This window comes from Phyllostomus hastatus, unplaced genomic scaffold (genome assembly GCF_019186645.2).
Source record: "Phyllostomus hastatus isolate PE091 unplaced genomic scaffold, TTU_PhHast_1.1 phas_scaffold_129, whole genome shotgun sequence".
NCBI lineage: Eukaryota > Metazoa > Chordata > Mammalia > Chiroptera > Phyllostomidae > Phyllostomus > Phyllostomus hastatus.
In genome coordinates this window covers 29,904,638-29,921,603 of record NW_025334009.1, presented here as the reverse complement: position 1 = coordinate 29,921,603, position 16,966 = coordinate 29,904,638, and positions in this window count along the sequence as shown.

Below are 16,966 nucleotides of genomic sequence, written 5' to 3'. Positions count from 1 at the left end.
GGATCAGAAGCAGTTCTGAACGATCTTGAAATTTTATCACCACAGTGGTTCTCAAACTTCTGTGGCTTCTGGAACCACCTGGAGGGCTTGTAGGAAGGGTTGCTGCCTCGTCCTCCCCGCTCCTGCCCTGGTTTCTGACTCAGCAGATCTAGATGTGGCCAAAAATCCATATTTCTAACAAGTTCTGGGCTGAAGGTGATGCTGATGCCACTGGCACAGGGGCTGCACTTTGACAACCTCTGTTCTAGAAGCATCATTACTCCATCTGCTGACCCAGATTCTTAGAGTCACTATTACTAATTGCGGCATTCAAACAAATGATTTTCCATTGTGAGTCTCCTGAATGAAGAAAACTCTGAGACCTTAACTACTCTAAGTGCTATCTCCCTTTCTTTTCCTCTTTTTTAACACAGACTTTTGTTGCCTAGGGAACAGACTGAGCTAGAAGAGAGTCTTAACCAGAAAATTGCCAAGTTCAAGCTTTTATTTCCTACAACACCATGAATATCTTTGAGCAGGTCACTTCTCATTTCCACGTCTCTTCCACCCAATCTCTAGATTTTCTTATCACATACTTTGTGTAAAATAATACAAAAGTAAAATAATTAAGTTATTTTATAGTCATTTAAAACAAGGTAAGAATGGACACACAAACATTACTGATTTCCACATTTGTCTTTTGCTTGGACTTTATAAAATTGCACAGCATTTTATCTTCTTCCCTCTATGCTTGTGGGGAGAGCACATTGAGAAAAATATCATCATGTGGCCCTGACTGGTGTAGCTCAGTGGATTGAGCTTGAGCTATGAACCAAAGGGTCAACAGTTTGATTCCCAGTCAGGGCACATATCTGGGTTGCAGGCCAGGTCCCCAATGGGGGCCCCATGAGAGGCAACCACACATTGATGTTTCTCTCCCTCCCTTCCCTCTCTCTATTAATAAATAAATAAAATCTTTAAAAAAAGAAAAGTATCATCATGTAATTAACAAGATATTGTAACCTAGAAAATTTTTAGTATAGTTTTGACTTTATAAAATAGAGATGTTTCTAAAAAAATGAGTGTAAATGATCCTGGACATCAAATCCAATTCTCTTAAAGGCAGACTCCTTTGGGGAATCAAATTGGCTCTAAGATATAATAAACTCATACCTAAGAATATAATAAACTCTTTAAATAGAAAAATGGTAATTTTCTGATAACATAATAGCCAAGGTATACTACAAATTATGAATGCCAACTAGCTAGGACCACTCTCATGTTTGATACACCCACATAAAGGTCGGGGAGGAAAACAACTGTCAGGCTAGCTGGAAAGAATTTCCTGGATGAAAACATTGCTGTGAAAGCCAGCAATGAAAAACTGCAGTAATTAGCCAGTGCTTTGCATAAAATGCCCACTATAGACACCACTGTGCCTCTGGTAATCCAGGAGACCTGAAAATGCTTTAAAGCTAGTCAGTCTGGCACAGTTTATCAAGTTAGTTCTTTAGAATTAAAATTTTAGTAGAGACTTTCTTTAAGTAGCAGCACAGCAGAGTGGTAAGACCATAAATGCATAATCAGACTGCCTAGGTTCTATTCATAACTTGGCAGCACCGAAGTGGCATGAGCAGGACCTTGCTGTCACAAACCCGCAGCACTGGCATCACTTGGGAACTTGTTAGAAATGCAGACGCTCAGCCCCAGCCCAGACCTACTGAATCCAAATCTGCTTTTTAAGATCCTGGAATGACTCATAGGTACATATGTAATGGATGTGGGATGCAGTACCTGATTCCCCTTCAGGACTGAGACACTTATTTTCCCAGTGGCTGAGGATGCTATCTTTCTCTGGGAAATGTTTTCAGCCAAAGACAGCTGCTTCACCAAGGTCATGGCTTATTTTCCAAGGACAGCCTTTATCCGATGACTGGTTAACGTAGAAGCCTTGGCCCCTTTGTGCTACAATACTTGGACATACTCTGAAGGGCCACCTCAGCTTCAGATGGTGTTGACGAACACTATTTCTAAGACTGCCTTCTGTCCAATGCCACTTTCTTCTCTTCCCTTATACAGGTATTAGTCTTGAGCACACTTCTTATTAAACGTTTTGCATACAAAACCCCATCTTTGTGTCTTCTTTCTGGAGAACCCAGCCTGCAATAACATTAACTTTTGTAGTGCTTGAACTTTGGCCTTGTAAATTAATCTCTAGGTCTTCAGTTTTCTCAGTTGTAAAGTAGGGATAATTAGAGTATCTTTCTCAAGGTGTGCTGTGAGGATTCAATTGCCTAATATTTGTCAAGTGCTTGGAGCAGTGGCTGGCTCATACAGTATTAGATCAGTGTTAGTTTTCACTGGGTCTGTGGGTAAAGAGTTAACATCTGTTATGCTCAGATTCCTTGTTTGAATAACACTACCACTAATATGCAAAAATTAGATTCAGTTGGGGAGTAATCGATTTACTTTTGTATTCAGTCACTTTGCAAGGGCTGATGGGAAGGAAGTATAGGAATTCATATACTCACATGGTATCTGAATTAGGATCAAGAACACCAAGCTGATAAAAGCCAAGTAGGTTACCTTGTCTTTAGAATGTAGACAGGGAAATTCTTATTTCCCCTCAGGCAGAGAGCAGTATAAAACAGAGACGAGCTCTATGACATGAATCAAAAAGACAGTGATACATGGGAGCATTAGAAGCAAATAATTTCAAGGGAGAAGAAGATCTTACCTATCTCATCCAACTATTCATGCAGGAGTAGATAAATCTAGTTGCCAGATCTAGCATATATAAACCTTGTCTTTTTTCTCCTGCCTGCTGTTTTGAGAGTGTGGGCTGTTCTCTCTTTCAGAAACCAAATATATATACACACACATACACCTCCACACTCTCTCACACTCACATACACATGTGTGCACTCACACTCTTGGAATCAATGCCCCTGACCCTGGTGTTTTTCTCCAGATTTTGGCCCCATTCATGTCTGGCTTTATGCATCAGCACTAGTCAGGAAAGGTGGTACTTCTTTCCTGAGTCTCCACTGGGCTCTGAGGTCATAATTTGAATGCACAAATCACAGCCCAAGTGCACAACTCAGGTGATGGTATAATCTAGTCTTTGCCAGTTACTCCTCTATAGGTACTTTTGGGAAACTTATAATTTAAAAATCATTAAAGCAACTTTTTTATATAACTGAGAAAGACCTAAGTTCTCAGAATGAAGAAGGGTAAATTTAGCATATATATAAATACCACCTAGATGCATCATAGTACAACTGCCGAATATCAAAAACAAAGCAATTTTTAAAAATGATCACCAATAGAAGAGAAATCACCTACAAAGGAACAAACAGACTAACATCAGATTTCTCAGAGAAGAGAGAAAATAATTATAAGCCAGAATTCTGCACTTAGATAAACTAGCACTTAATACAAAGGCTGAAAAGTCCTTGCCGGAAGTTCTTTTAAAGGATAAACAAAAATGTGGGGAGATAAAATGCAAGAAGAGATGGGAGCACTGGTAGACATGTGAGTAAATACAAGTAAGTATTGGCTGGTAACGTGATAATCAATAATAGAAATTAAAATAAAACTTCAACTAAAACATAGGACCTCGACTTCCAGCCAAGATGGAGGCATAGGTAGACACACTGTGCCTCCTCACACAACCAAGGTAGGAACAACAACAATTTAGAAACAGGATAACAACTAGAACTGATAGAAAATTGAACTGTATGGAAGTCGGACAACCAAGGAGTTCAAATAGACAGGTTCATCCAGACCGGTAGGAGGGGCGGAGTCGGGCAGCTGGGTGGAGAGGGGTCACGGCACAAAGAGCGGTGGGACCAGGTGAGTAAGGCATGCTGGGCACTCAAGACAGCAATGGGTGGACCCTGAACACACAGGTGGCGGCTGGCAGGCTCCAGGCACAGGGTGGCAACCGGCAGACCCAGCAAGTCGGCAATTGTGAAGCACTGTGTGCAACCCAGGGTCCCAGCGCTGGGAAATAGAGCCAGCACTAATTGAAAACACTGTGGGGGTTGAGGTGCATTGAGACACTCCTAGCCCCACAAGAGAGTTCATTGGAAAGTCCCACAGGGTCCTAGAATGTGCACAAGCCCACCCACATGGGAATTAGCACCAGAAAGGCCCAGTTTGCTTGGGGGAAGTGGTGAAGGGACTGAAGTCCAACAGAGAGTGGAGCAAGCGCTATTGTTCCCTCTTGGACCCTGCCCCCACATACAGCATCACACCCCAGCAACTGGGTTGACCTGCCCTGCTGAACACCTAAGTCTCTTCCCCTCATACATAACAGTCATGACAAGACAAAAAATAATGGTCCAAACAGTAGAACAGATCAAAGCTCCACAGCAAATACAACTAAGCAACTAAGAGATAGCCAACTTATCAGATGCACAGTTCAAAGCACTGGTGATCAGGATGCTCACAGAATTGGCTGAATTTGGTCACAAATTAGATGAAAAAAATGAGGGCTACACTAAGTGACATGAAGGAAAATGCGCAGGGAACCAATAGTGATGGTAAGAAAACTGGGACTCAAATCAATGGAGTGAACCAGAAGGAAGAAAGAAACAATCAAGCAAAAGAATGAAGAAACAAGAATTCAAAAAAACGAGGAGAGGCTTAGGAACCTCCAGGACATCTTTACACATTCCAACATTCGAATTATAGGGGTACCAGAAGGGGAAGAGGAAGAGCAACAAGTGGGAAACTTATTTGAACAAGTAATAAAGGAGAACTTCCCCTTTCTGGCAAGGGAAACAGACTTCCGGGAAGTCCAGGAAGTTCATAGAGTTCCAAAGAAGTTGGACCCAAGAAGGAACGCACCAAGGCACATCATAATTACATTAGCCAAGGTAAAAATGAAGGAGAGAATCCTAGAAGCAGCAAGAGGTAAGGGGACAGTAACCTACAAAGGAGTTCCCATCAGGCTGTTAGCTGATTTCTCAAAAGAGACCTTGCAGGCAAGAAGGGTCTGGAAAGAAGTATTCCAAGTCATGAAAGGCAAGGACCTATATCCCAAATTACTCTATCCAGCAAAGCTTTCATTTAGAATGGAAGGGCAGATAAAGTGCTTCTGAGGTAAAGTCAAGTTAAAGGAGTTCATCATCACCAAGCCCTTATTTTATGAAATGTTAAAGGGACTTATCTAAGAAAAAGAAGATAAAAAATATGAACAGTAAAATGACAGCAAACTCACAATCATTAACACCACACCTAAAACCAAAACAAAAGCAAATTAAGCAAACAACTAGAACAGGAATAGAAACACAGAAATGGATCACATGGAGGGTTATCAACAGGCGAGTGAGGTGGGGAAGAGAGGGGGAAAAGTTACAGAGAATAAGTAGCATAGATGGTAGGTAGAAAATAGACAGGGGAAGGCAAGAAAAGTATGGGAAATGTAGACACTAAAGAACTTACAACACATGGACATGAACTAAAGTGGGGGAATGTGGGTGGGAGAGGGTGTGCAGGGTGGAGGAGAATGAAGAGGGTAGTGGGACAACTGTAATAACATAATCAATAAAATATATTTTAAAAATAAAAAACAAAAAAATAGGACCTCGATGACATTACTGATTAGAATTAAAGAGGTTTTAAGTGTTCAGGACGAGCGTCAATACAGTGATCAATTTGACTTAGGAAGGCCATAGGCAGAGAGGAGACATTTGCAATGCACATAATTAAAAAAAACAATTTTCACACAAAATATAACAAGAACTATAAGCTAATAATTAATAACAAAGTGGGAAAGGATTTTTTTAAAAGAAAATTCAAAGGGGGAGAAATTTGAGTTGCCCATAATTAAAGATGCTTGACTTCATTATAAATTCAAGGAATGCAAAATAAAACAAGAAGAAACAATGTTATGCAATAACATTGCGAAACAATGTTATGCAATGTTATCAGATTTATAAAAGGTTAAAAATCTGGTAAAACCAAATAATTCCAAGGCCAGAGAGAAACATGAACTCTCACACACTGATTCTGGGAGTGTGAATTATCACAGCCCTTTGGAAAGCAATTTGGTAAGATTTAGTGTCTTAGTCTGTTTAGGCTATAATAAAAATCCCATAGACTGATGACTTAAAAAACAGTCCTGGAGGCTAGAAAGTCCAAGATGAAAGTGCTGGCAGACTCAGCTTCTGGTGAGTGTCCCCTTCCCGATCCACAGGTGGCTGTCTCCTTGCTGTGTCCTCACTCGGCCAAAGGGGTGAGGAAGCTCTACAAAGTGTTTCCGAATCACTTTCTTGAGGGCCCCGCCCTCATGATCTAATTAGCTCCCAAAGGCTCCACCTCCAAATACCATCACACTGGGTATTAGGTTTCAACACATGAATTTGGGGGGAACACAAACATTCAGTCTATAGTATTTATTGTATTGTATTGCATTTCATCTTTATTGTATTTCTCCATTACTATTTAGTCCCCTTATACCTCTCCTCATCCCCCTGTTGTCCATGTCCATGACTCCTTTTTCCTTGTTGCTCAATCTCTTCACCCCCTTGCTGCCCTTGCCCCAACAAGCTCTCACACTGCTCTCCATCCATGAGTCCATTCCCATTTCCTTGTTATCTCAGTTTGTTTCCACATATGAGTGAAATCATATGGCATTTGTCTTTCTCTGACTGGCTTATTTCACTTAGCATAATGTTCTCCAGGTCCACCCATACTGTCACAAAGGGTAAAACTTTCTTGTTTTTATGGCCTAACAATATTCTATTGTGTAAATGTCCCATAGTTGTTTAATGCACTCATCTACTGAAGGACACTTGGGCTGCTTCCATATCTTGGTGAGAGTAAGTAACTGCAATGAACACAGGGGTGCTTATGTTCTTTCAAATTAGCGTTTGGGGTTCCTTCTGATATATTCCCAGAAGTGGGATCCCTGGGTCAAAAGGCAGATCCCTTTTTCATTTTTTGAGATTCTCTCCATACTGCTTTCCACAGTGGCTGCACCAATCTGTATTCCCACCAACAGTGCAAGAGTTCCCCTTTCTCCAGACCCTCACCAGCAGTTGTTTGTTTATTAATGAGAGGCCATTCTGACAGGTATGAGGTATTATCTTATTGTGGTTTTAATTTGCATTTCTTAATGATTAGTGATGTTGAGCATCTTTTCATATGTCTATTGGCTACCAGTATGTCCTCTTTGGAGAAGTGTCTATTCAGGTCCTTCGCCCATTTTCTTAAATTGGCTGTTTATATTTTTGGTATTGAGTTTTGTAAGTTCTTTGTAAATTTTGGATACTAAAACCTTATCAGATGTATTGGCAAGTATGTTCTCCCATTCTGTGGGTTGTCTTTTTTGTTGTTGATGATTTCCTTTGCTATGCAAAAAATTTTTTAGTTTGATATAGTCCCATTTGTTTATTTTTTTTCCTTTGTTTCCTTTGCCTGGGGAGATATATCTGATAAAGTAGTGCTATGAGCAATATCTAAGATTTTGCTGCCTACTTTTCTTCTAGGATTTTTATGGTTTGGGGCCTAACATTTAAATCTTTGATCCATTTTGAATTTATTCTTGTGTGTGGTGTAAGTAAAGTAAAAGATGTATCCATCTATGGCCTAGGAATTTCAACTTCTAGGCATACACCTTTAGACTGCAGTGGTTCTCAACACAGGCAGTTTTGCCCCCCAGGCAACATTTAGCAATGTCTGGAGGCATTTTGGGTTGTCGCTGTTGGAGGCTTGGTTTTGGCATCTAATGAGGAGAGGCCAGGATGATACTAAATATCCTACAATACGTAGGTCAGCCTCTTTTTTAAAAATTTTAATCATTATTCAAGTACAGTTTTCTGCCTTTTACTCCCATTCCAGCCCACCCACCTAACCCTCCCCACTTCCCCCCCATTACCACCCCCTTAGTTTTTGTCCATGTGTCCTTTATATTTGTTCCTATAAACCCTTCCCAATCTCCCCTGAAATTCCCTCTTCTCTCCCCTCTGGTCACTGTCAGCTTGTCCTCTATTTCAGTGTCTTTGCATAGGTCAGCCTCTTGCACAAAAAAAAGAATGTTCTATTTCAATTCGGTTAAAGCATGGAGTTTTGAGCAACAAATGAACACTGCAGAAAGAAATGGATTTATGCTGCCATATATGTAACACTTTAAAAACACAAAATAATATTAATATATTTAAGGGAGTTTTCTGTGAAAATGAGCACAACTAATTCCTTGCAAATTCTCCTCCCACGCTGACTAAGCTGTGTGACTTGCTTTGGTTAATAGGATAATAGCAGACTTGATATCAGCAGAGACTGGAAAAGTGCTTGGGCATCACAATTCTCACACCTGAGGTTCTTGGAGACACTGTGACCACAAAAATTTGAATGATCACAGGACCATTCTGTTGGATAACGAGAGGCACTTGATCAAGTCATTCTTGCTACACCACCTGACAATGAGTCACCTGCCAGACGTGTCTGTGAAACCAACCAGAGATCCACTCCTGAGGTCAGAAAGAGCTGCCCAGTTAGAACTGTGAAAAATAATGTGTTGTCTTAAGTCAAATTTGTATCAGATTTTGTCACAAATTAAAGAATAACTGATACAATTGCTCATAGAGTACATATACTGCAAACACCTAAAAGTATGGATGGGTAGGCAGAACGAACCCCATTTTGGATAATGATTAACCATGGACAGGGACTGTGGATGGTAACTATCCCCCTGAAAGAAGGAAGGGGCTGGAAAGGAGACAGTGAGGCTTCAATTACACCTGTAACATTTTCTTAGAAACAGTCACAGAAAGGGCTTCCAGTTTCAGCTCTGACGTGAAAAGAGCTCAGAAGTTGTCTTATCTTTACAATCTGGGAAAAAAAGCTAAAAAAACTAAAAATCAATGGCTTTTCTTGTACCCACCAGAGAACTGCAGTCGCAAGGAACACTGCCACCCTGAAGTCAGGAGAGTCAAGTGGACAGAGAGAGTAGCACCTGAGATCAGCTTACCTGGAGCCCCAGCTGCAAGAGCCACAAACTGGTAGGAACACTTACCAGACACTGGTCAGTTTGATGGATTGCTGGGGCTGAATGTGGACTAGCTGGAACAGGAGCCACACCTGGATGGCACAGTCTTAGGAGGTACCCACACTGTTGTGGGTTTCACTTCCAGGAACCCCACCAGGTTCCCCTGGTGGAGCCAAGGCAGAGGCCCTGTGTCTCTGACAGTGGGAGGGGAAAAGTAACTGTTTTAAAAAACACCTGGAACATTCTTCATAAGAAAGACCTACCCTTGCAGGGGAAAAGATTTTATCAGAGCCTGATCTTACCTAGGAGGAAGGGCAATTACTTACTTCCAGCACCTTCTAGAATCCTGTCTCACCTAAGTGAGGGGGTGGGGGGCAGAGCTAAAAACACTTGTGAGGTTCACAGCCAAGGGACAGGGATGCAGGCCCACTAAAAGACTTAGATTCAATGATAAGATTATAAAATACTTCCCTCTCCCACACCTTAACATCACATCAACAGGGCTCCAGTCAAGTAACTGTGGATTACAGCTGACAGAGCTGCAAGGTTCAGGCTCTAAGAAAGGGTTCTTAGGGAGACTCCAAGACAACAGAGAAGACAGAGGCAAGGACAGTCAAGGAATTTTAAACCTCCAGAACCTGTAGCTACAACAAGCCCTACGCAAAGCCCAGCGCCTAGCCAGGTTAACATAAAATTTCACACTGAAGGTCTGTTTACCTCACATCCAGCTTTTAACAACAATACAAGGCATGCTAAAAAGCAAGGGGGAAAAAAAAACCCGTGAAGGGACAAAGCAAGCATCAGAACCAGAGTCAGATATGACACATATTTTGGAATTATCAGACTGGGAATATAAAATAACTATGTTAAGGGCTGATATGACTGATATGACTAATATGTTAAGGGCTCTAGTGGAAAAAGTGAACACCACACAAGAGCAAATGAGTAACGTAAGCAGAGACATGGCACTCTCAGAAAGAATCAGACAGAAATGCTAGAAATAAAAACCAGTGTAACATAAATGAAAAATGCCTCCAATGTGCTCATCAGCAGATTGAGCACAGCAAAGGAAAAAATTGTTAAGTCTGATGATATGGCAATAGAAACTTGGCAAACTGTAACGTAAAAAAAAGGGAGAATTGTGAGACAATTTCAAAAGATGTAACAGATGCATAATTGGAATATCAAAAGGGGAAAAAAGAGAAAATGGAAAGAGAATATTGAAATGAATAATGGCTGGAAATTTCCAAAACTAAATGACAGACACAAAACTTCAAATCTAGAAAGCTCAGAGAACATCATGCAGAATAAATATTTTAAAAAAAACTACTCCTAGGTATATTATTGTCACTGTTCAGAAAACCAGAAATCTCTAAAGAAGCTAAAAGAGAGCATAGACTTTACCTGCAAACAAAGGTAAGAATTACAGTGGTCTTCTTGCAGAAACGACACAAGCATGGCAGGGACCATTTAAAGTGTTGAGAAAAAACTACCAGTCTAGAATTCTATAATCAGTGAAATTATCCTTCAAAAGCAAGGGAGAAATAATGACTCTCTCAGACAAATGAAAACTAAGGGAATTCATTGCTAGATCATGCACCCTGCAAGAAATGTTAAAATGTATTTTAAAAATTAAGTTCTTCAGAGTGAAGAAAAATGATGAGTCAGAAACATATATCTACATAAAGAAAGGAAGAATATCAGAGAAGGAATAAATGAGGGTAAAATAGCCTATTTTATTTTTCTTAGGGTTAGTTGATCTAATATCAATAGATAACTGTTTGAGATGACAGTAACAATGCATTGAGTGATTGGAAGATGTACATAGATTAAAAATAAATGACAGCAATGTTGTAAGAGAAGGGAGGGAGGAATTGGAATACATCTCAGCATCTTTGCTTTCCTGAGACTCTTGCCTTCTGTAGTCCCTTACTTTGGAAAATTCATTTGGAATTTTCATTTCTTTGGAAGTTTCATTTTGGAGACTGAATTTAGTCTTCAGGGGTTGTTCAGACATGCAATCTTTCCTAAGTTTTATATGCAACACAAGTATCTCCATGACCTTCAAGGAAGGCTTAAATTTGATGCATCGTAAAATCAATCTTTATTTCTCTTTTATTTGAAATACATAACCCTAGGTCTGGAAACTGGAAGAAGCAGAAGTGTCTGTCACTTGAACTTAATTCTCCTCAGATTTTCTTTTGGTAAAATTGGAAATCAGGTGTGTGTGTAGGTTGCCAGCTATTGGAAGGTTTTATGTGCACTGCACTAAATTACTATCATTTTGGTTTGGTTGGCTATTAGATTATTTTTATCATTGTGCCCAAGCTATATGTTATCATTCCTTATAAATGAACAAATTTATGAATGCTTAAGTCATTTACACTTTAAGAGAGAGCTTTGACTCTAACAAAGTTGGCATTTGAACCCAGTTTCCCCTAGAGTACATTTTAAATTCCTGTTACTGTTAAATGATTTGCTCTAATTGTTTTACCCACAAATGAAAAGTGCTGGGCAGACTTGTTTTGCTTTTTAAAGTATGTGTTTTCTTTTGTAATTTTCCATACGTAAGAATGAAATGGAAAATCTATAGCCTTAGCAATCTTTAAAATTATATTGTCATTATGTCACCATGCCAGGGAGACAACATCACAAGCACCTTCCTTTGGAACACCTGCTCAAATAATTTTTTTCATACAAGGTATAATTTTTCTGCTGGTTATTTATAAAAATAAGTAAACACACACACTGCAGTCAGTCAGCCTCTTTTCATGAAAACATAAAGGAAATAGTCATTACAAGTAAAACAACAACAATGAAAATGGGACTCCATTTCATTTTCTGGATGGATCTGTGCAGAGAAATTCATGTGGCTAAAAACATACTATAGAAATTTATTGTTTATTCAGTAACTTTCCAGCTTTAAATGTTTTTCCCAGTAAAATACAGTAAACACATGAACTCCTTGAGATTTTGACAATTGGTTCTTCATTCTCCATTCCTTAGAACCCTATTAACTAGGTTTTCTGCCTTATTCATGGGGTACATGTCTGTTTAGTTTGGAATCATTAAGACAAGAGGGTTAAATTCACCTTTTATTGGGTGGTGAATAATGAGTCTTGAGTAGATGTGATTTCAGATCAGCCTCTCTTAATGTCAATTTCCCAGGGCTAAGTGGGTTTGAATTGGGAATTTAGATCTGACTATAAGAACAAATACAAACAATGCTGGGCAGATTACTTGGTTCATAGAATTACCCTTCCAATAAGAAGCACAATTCATGGTAGAAACATAGGCTGCCTGCCTGGAAGATCCCCTAAATGGCTGTGGTATGTCATTTTAATGTGTTTCATTGTTTTTCATGGGAAGTGACAGAAAGATGTCCAGAGGGTGCTGGCCCTGTGCTCCACACTGCCGTCGGGCTGACATGGTACCTTTCATTTCCCAGGCTCCCAGTCAACAGGCTCTGGCTAATCAGAGGCACTGGTGGGAGTTTGGAGGGCAGTGGGAAGGACAAGCCAGGGTCTATCTTCCCTTCTGCTCTGTCTTTAGCAGCTTCACCCATGCAGCTGGGTCTCCTTCATTGCTGTAGTTCATTCATGCTAGACAGGTCTACCGAGGTTCCCCCTTCTTCTAGGTAACTGTGGCCTCTGGGCTCTGACAACTCCACCTCCCTTGGTGCCCTTGGCCTGAGGGTGAGAGTAGCTTCCTGCTTGATTAATCTCTACGCTGTCTCCCAGGTTTGGGCTGGCTTCAGAGGTCTCCTTTCACCTTCTAACAATCTCCTGCATCTGGTCCAAAACACTTAAGTAGTCTCAGTTTTACTGGTTAGATCTCACTAATACACAGACTAACTTGAGGAAGTAAAAGGCATTTTCTTTGCAACAGTGCTTGAGTCATTTACAAACGGGAGAAAAGAGCTGAACAAACAAGGCTTGGGAGTATAGGAACTAGGTTAGTTTCAGGACATGCAGCAGCAAAAATTCAAGGACATCTCTTGAGCACTGCCATCATATGACTCAGCTCCACCGACCTTCTGCCCACAAGTACCTCCACTGGAGAGTCAAATTTCTAGAAGAGTGAACTTTGGCGGTCAAGTTTGGGGCACAGGCCTACCCCTGTGGTGGTGGTGGTGGTGGTGGTGGTGGTGGTGGTGGTTGTCATGACTGAGAGAGCCCAAAATCCCAAAGGATGGGAGGTGGAATGGTACTCAGAGGATGGGGTGTTGCATGGACAAAATAACAGGTGTTCACTGCTGTACCAAGGAGCTTGCCACAGTCAGACTCCAGTCCTGGACCTCACAGGCTCAGGATAATGATTTTGTGGGCACTCTAAAAATGAGTCCATATCCCAGGAACAGACTCATACTATTAAGGTTTGCAGAGACTGACTCTCTCAAAAGGCTAATTGACTCATTTATAGTGCAAAATATAACTGTCAGGAGAAATAGATGCTTACCATGCCTGACCAGCACATTCTTTTTAGGTAAACCACATGGAAATCAGATGGTGGAAGACTCGTTTGTGGGCATGAACTCAGATCAAAGGATTATATGAGACATGTTTCAAACAACACGTGTCTTGAATGTGGAGACATCGTGAGGGGTGTCTCTCCAGTAATCTGAGACGTTATAGCTGATGCAGGTTGGGTTCTCTGGAAGCAGATGCTGAGACAGTTTGAGGTGACTGCATTTGTTAGAAATCAAATCTTTGAAAGGAAGAGAGAAGAAGCAGGAAGCAGGATGGGGTAAAAGCAGAAGCTGAACTCTGAGGCAGACCTAGCAAAGCCTTGGCCCACCTAGTAGGGATCTTGGAGTAAGTCCTACCCATCAGAGTTGTCCAGCTTCAGGTCAAGATATCCAGGCCTTCACATTCCTGCCTCACTTGGTCACTGACTATGTCCTGCCCCAAGGGTGTCAAGGTCTTGGGCTGGCAGCTCTCTGAAGTGGAGGTAGACCTTAAAGAGCAGGGTGGCACATCGGTGGGTCTACCAGACTCATTGTGATCACACTCTTGCTCTGAAAGCTAGAGTCACTTAGCCAAGAACTCTGCTCTTTTTTTTTCAATAAAGCCTTTGTTATCTGCCAGGTTCTGCTTGTCCCTGGATGTGCCCTGACAGTGTTGGCTTCTTACTCTCCTTTTTTAAATGCTCCTTTCTGTTTACCCCATCTCTCTCTAAAAGAGAGTATACGACAGAAGTAACTTCTGCTTGAAAATATCCAATCACTTTGAACTTCTGTCACCTCAAGATGACTGCTGGGTAACTGGTGATTAGTCTTTTGGGTATTTCCAAACCTTCTAGATATGCAGGACAATCTCTCACTTTACTCTCACTCAAGGCAATCCACCCAGAGCTGTGGATGTCACTACCCTGACCTCAAGGACAACTTTGGTTGCACTGACTAAACATTAAAAATCAGTTTCTTTCTTCTCCCATGTTCTATTTCCTTTCTACTCTTCTTATACATGGGTTTAACAGAACATTAGAGAACAGGTTGGATCCTGTGATATATCCTTCTTTAGCATGGTGTCCAGTGCCCCTAAACTGAGATTATACTCAGGCTGGATGCTGCATCACAACCTTTGGATGTACCAGAATCTAAATACATTATAAGGACAAAGAATCCTTATCATAGACAAACTACACATGTGTTAAAGTGGTGGCAGTATTTGCATTTCAAGATACATAGTCAGTGATAATTCTAGTCACTGTCAGTTTAATAAACGCAGTTATTCTTTTCTTATCCATACAATCTACCATAAAAACCCAAGTTGAAGTTGACATGTCATTACTTGGTGAAGTCATTCTAAAAGCCCCAGGCATGATTCACAGCTCATGTTATTTATGGTTTACAGAGGAAAAGGGGGGGATTGGCTTGTTGTATCTCAGTTACTTTCAGAATTCAAATTACAAGCTATAGTATATACATATATGTGTGCCCTAGAAGAGAAAAGGTAGGCCACTTGAAGTTAAATATCAAAATAATATATACTCTATCCAAGTTTAGTCTTTCACAAGATAATATACAAGAAGTATTTTTATGTTATTTTTCTGTGCTTGCCATCGCCCATGAACATTCATCTACCATTCAATGTGCCTCTAGATTCCTTTTTTTCACTGCCAATCACATCCCAAGCCTCAGGACCCACTGCCTTCTCTTTTCTGCAGTTATCTGCCTCATAATAACTCCACTGTGTCTAGAAGCAAACATTTTTTACATTGAAAATTGCCTCTTACTTGTTGGCAATCCAAAATCTAAGCATCATAGAGCAGAAAACCAGAAGGACAGCATCATGGCTCAATAAGCAAAGACTTGATTATTTAATCAAGTTTAGGGCCCATATAATAAAAACACATGCATCTTTAATTTTTATTCATACTCCATGGCATAAACACCCTATAAAAGTCTATATAATGCACATTTGAATAATGGATTGGGGGTATGGGTTTATGTGCACATAAAGACATAAAGCTTATATTTTCTTGGGTATATTCAGTTCTGAGAATTGATGTAAAATGTTTTGATCCAATCCCATCATTATGCCTGGGCAGGCAGAGTTCTCAGGTTCAGCTGTGTAAAATTTGGACCACATTCAGTTGGTCTACACAGAATAATAGAATAAAAATTGGTCTGGGTATTTGTGGCTCATGTTTGCCATTTGCTATTTCATGCAGTCAAGAGTTGAAGCTGCTGCCCCAAATGCATCCCCTACACTGATATTTTTCTTGTATCCTACAGTTATGATCTATTTTATTTTTTTTCCAGCTAGACAGTATAATGTCTTCTTTTCAGATACCCAGTCTATGCCCTTGTGAGCATTTCAACTAATCAAGACAACAGATCAATCTGTAACACCTTGAGAAAATTCCCCAGGTGGAAGCAGACAGAACACCCGTGACAAACTTCCTCTATGATCCGGTGCCCCCATCTTCCTCAGGCTACAGAGTCTGTAGCACAGACTCTGTGAGTGTGTGTCTGTGTGTGTATTTTGTTTATACAGCCTTCCCTTTATGCTCTTTTGTTCTAGTAACACAGAAGAAAGTAATTTCAAAGTAAATCCAATGGTCCCAATTTGAATCTGAATGAAAGACAGCTGTATTTCAGAAAACTCTAGACTCTTAAAGAGAAGTATCCAGAATATTCAACATACACACTAGCCCTAAATTTTTAAATATGGCTTCCTTAATTCCTCATAAATTTCTCCTTACCATTAATAGACAGCCCCTTTCTCTGGCCAGCTCTCACTAGTTGGTCATAGTCTTTTGTCTCAAAAAAACAAAAACAAAAACTAAAGCCTGTTGCCAACTTTCATCTCTTTCTACTTAGTACCCCCTCTCTCCCCCTCACAGCCATCAAATTATTGAAAAGAGCTGTCTACATTCACTCTTTCAGTTTCCCATCCAATCTAATTATCTTGCCAGTTACTATAAAATCTATATCCAACACTCCTAAGAGCGCTTGGCCTTTTGGAAGTGCCAGGGAAAAAATTACTAAATGATTAAATAGATCGGGTTGTTCAAGCTGGGAGTATGAAGCACACATCCTTAATTCTTTCCTTTATTTGCTCTCTTAGTCAGTCAACCACCAAGACTTTCAGATGATACTTCCTGAAGAGCTCTGGTATCTGCCGTCTTCTTACTATTCTTACTGCCATTACCTTAGTTCTACTTTGAACTACCAGCATCCCTCACCTTGATTATTGTTACAGCTCCTTAACAGGTCTGCCCAATCCAGGTGTCTCAGCTAGAATGGCCTTTCACAATACTACGTTCCTACTTTTAAAAATGCTGCTTAATGGATTCCTATAGACTCCAAGATTACTTCAAATTCATGACTAGTCTGTAGTTCATTACTTTGCACTGCTCCCAGATCAGAATCTAAATTCAATACATACTAAATTGCAATTTTCCAAACAGGCTGTTCTTTCTCCAGTCTCTAGAAATTTGCCCCTGCCCCTACTTCTGCCCATCTGCCCTCCCCCTTCAATT